A 3609-nucleotide genomic window follows, 5' to 3' on the forward strand; every position below is an offset into this window, starting at 1 on the left:
GCCAGCGTGCTGAGTCCAAGGACCAGCGTGCTGATATGAGTACTGATAGACAGCCACATACGTCCTGTGTTTGCTGACAGACACACACGAACACACACATACAGCCATGGACGTCCTGTGCGTGCTGACGGACAGCCACAGACAGCCACAGACGTCATGTGTGTGCTAGCGGACACCCACAGACGTCCTGTGTGTACTGAACACACATCCCACGTGGGCTAAAATCACCCAAACAGTCCACGGGAAGGGCCAGCGTGATGAGTCCAAGGACCAACGTGCTGATATGTGTACTGATGGACAGCCACGGATGTCATGTGTGTGCTTACAGACACACACGGACACACATGGACAGCCACAGATGTCCTGTGTCTGCTGACAGACACACACGGACGTCCTGTGTGTGCTGACGGAGCCCCACGGACGTCCTGTGTGTGCTGACGGACACACACGGACACACACAGACAGCCACGGATGTCCTGTGTGTGCTGACGGACAGCCACAGACAGCCACGACCGTCCTGTGTGTGCTGGCGGGCACCCACAGACGTCCTGTGTGTACTGAACAGACAGCCCACGTGGGCCAAAATCACCAAAACAGTCCACGGGAAGGGTCAGCGTGCTGAGTCCAAGAACCAGCGTGCTGATATGTGTACTGAGGAACAGCCACAGACGTCCTCTGTGTGCTGACGGACACACATGGACGTCCTGTGTGTGCTGACGGACACCCACGAACGTCTTGTGTGTGCTGACAGACACACACGGACGTCATGTGTGTGCTGATGGACACCCACGAACGTCCTGTGTGTACTGAACTGACAGCCCACGTGGACCAAAATTACCCGAACAGTCCATGGGAAGGGCCAGCGTGCTGACTCCAAGGACCAGCGTGCTGATATATTTACGGATGGACAGCCACGGACGTCCTGTGTGTGCTGACGGACACACACAGACAGCCACGGACGTCCTGTGTGTGCTGACGAACAGCCACAGACACCCACAGACGTTATGTGTGTACTGAACAGACAGCCCACGTGGGCCAAAATCACCCGAACAATCCACGGGAAGGGTCAGCGTGCTGAGTCCAAGGACCAACGTGCTGATATGTGTACTGATGGACAGCCATGGACAACCTGTGTGTGCTGACAGACACACACGGACACACACGGACACACACAGACAGCCACGGACGTCCTGTGTGTGCTGACGGACACCCACGGAAGTCCTGTGTGTGCTGACGGACACCCACGGACGTCCTGTGTGTGCTGACGGACACCCACAGACAACCTGTGTGTACTGAATAAACAGCCCACGTTGGCCAAAATCTCCCGAATAGTCCACGGGAAGGGCCAGCGTGCTGAGTCCAAGGACCAGCGTGCTGATTGTGTACTGATGGACACCCATAGACGTCCTGTGTGTACAGAACAGACAGCCCAGGTTGGCCAAAATCACCAGAACATTCCACGGGAAAGGCCAGCATTCTGAGTCCAAGGACCAGCGTGCTGATATGTGTACTGATGGACAGCCACAGACGTCCTGTGTGTGCTGACGGACACACACGGACACATACGTACAGCGACAGACGTCCTGGGTGTGCTGACGGACAGCCCCAGACAGCCACAGACGTCCTGTGTGTGCTGGCGGACACCCACGGACGTCCTGTGTGTACTGAACAGACAGCCCACGTGGGCCAAAATCACCCGAACAGTCCACGGGAAGGGCCAGTGTGCTGATTCCTAGGACCAGGGTGCTTATATGTGTACTGATGGACAGCCAAAGACGTCCTGTGTGTGCTGACAGACACACATGAACACACACAGACACATACGGACAGCCACGAACGTCCTGTGTGTGCAGACGGACAGCCAAGGATGTCCTGTGTGTGCTTGCGGACAACCACGGACGTCCTGTGTGTACTGAACAGACAATACACATGGGCCAAAATCACCCGAACAGTCCACGGGAAGGGTCAGCGTGCTAAGTCCAAGGACCTTACATGGGCGAACCTTTATAGGTAATAGCTTACTTGGCTGAACCTTTATAGGTAATAGCTTACTTGGCCGAACCTTTATAGGTGATGGATCGTGCGCGGTGAAGCCTGCACTATGCAGCCAAGTCACAGCCAAGTCATGGTCGAGCCGTTTATTCTCTCATGGTCTCTATGGCCGAGTAATGTCCTCTTTGGTTTGGCCATTTGTATCATGGCCTCTACGACAGAGGAATGGTCCTTTATGGCCGAGTAATGGCCGACCCATATAACATGGTCTGTGACCATAGTACACGAACTTGTAGTATTGATCATGGGTTTATCATCTCTCCCCCTCATGACCATACTATAAGGTCGTGATGCTTGGGACAATTAAGCCTAATGAGTTTCCCTTTGTGTACATGTTTCACAACGTGAGATTTTTACGGGATTACTCTGTGCCTTTTCAATATTAATCTTTGCATCAAGTTTAGACTAGGATGGCTAATCCAATCATGCCATATAGTGTAAAATTTCGTGGTGTATCTCAATATGGTCACCACGGCTCTTGCCTCTTATCATACTGATCTATAGCATAGTTTTGATCAGTAGAGATCATAGGTATAGTCTTGACCACTTATAAGGTCTTAAGCGTTTTTCATCTTTAAATCTAAAGGAACTTGTTTCCTTCCTTGCCCATTGTTTCTACTTGGAAACCATTCATTATAACTTCAATGGGTCACATGTTCTTTTGGGTGTGTGTAATGCCTTTTAAGGCAATGCCTTGGCCATAGTTGTGTAATGCCTTTTAAGGCAATGCCTTGGCCATAGTTTCTTACTAGGCTTGGGCGATATTATAAATAAAGGGCAAAAATTAAGAGGTTCGGCCAGGAAGTGGACCGAGCGACGTAAGGCTTCGACCACGGCCTAGTCGGCCGGATCGGGGTGTTACAGGAAGGGCCAGCGTGCTGAGTCCAAGGACCAACGTGCTGATATGTGTACTGATGGACAGCCACGGACGTCCAGTGTGTGCTGACGGACACATACGGACACACACGAACAGCCTCAGACGTCCTGTGTGTGATGGCGGACAGCCACTGACATCCTCTGTGTACTGAACAGACAGCCCACGTGGGCTAAAATCACCCGAAAAGTCCACGGGAAGGGTCAGCGTGCGGAGTCCAAGGACCAACGTTCTGATATGTGTAATGATGGACAGCCACAGACGTCCTGTGTGTGCTGCTGGACACACACAGACACACACAGACAGCCACAGACGTCCTGTGTGTGCTGAAGGAAACACACGGACGTCCTGTGTATACTGAACAGACAGCCCACGTGGGCCAAAATCACCCGAACAGTCCACGGGAAGGGCCAGCGTGCTGAGTCCAAGGACCAGCGTGCTGATATGTGTACTGATGGACAGCCACAGACGTCCTGTGTGTGCTGACGGACACACACGGACACAGACAGACAGCCACGGACGTCATGTGTGTGCTGACGGGCACACACGGACACACACGGACAGCCACGGACGTCCTGTGTGTGCTGGCGGACAGCCACGGACATCCTGTGTGTACTGAACAGACAGCCCCCGTGGGCCAAAATCACCCAAACAGTCCACGAGAAGGGCCAGCGTGCTGAGTC

Source organism: Brassica rapa, unplaced genomic scaffold, assembly GCF_000309985.2.
Source record: "Brassica rapa cultivar Chiifu-401-42 unplaced genomic scaffold, CAAS_Brap_v3.01 Scaffold0134, whole genome shotgun sequence".
NCBI classification, from domain to species: domain Eukaryota; kingdom Viridiplantae; phylum Streptophyta; class Magnoliopsida; order Brassicales; family Brassicaceae; genus Brassica; species Brassica rapa.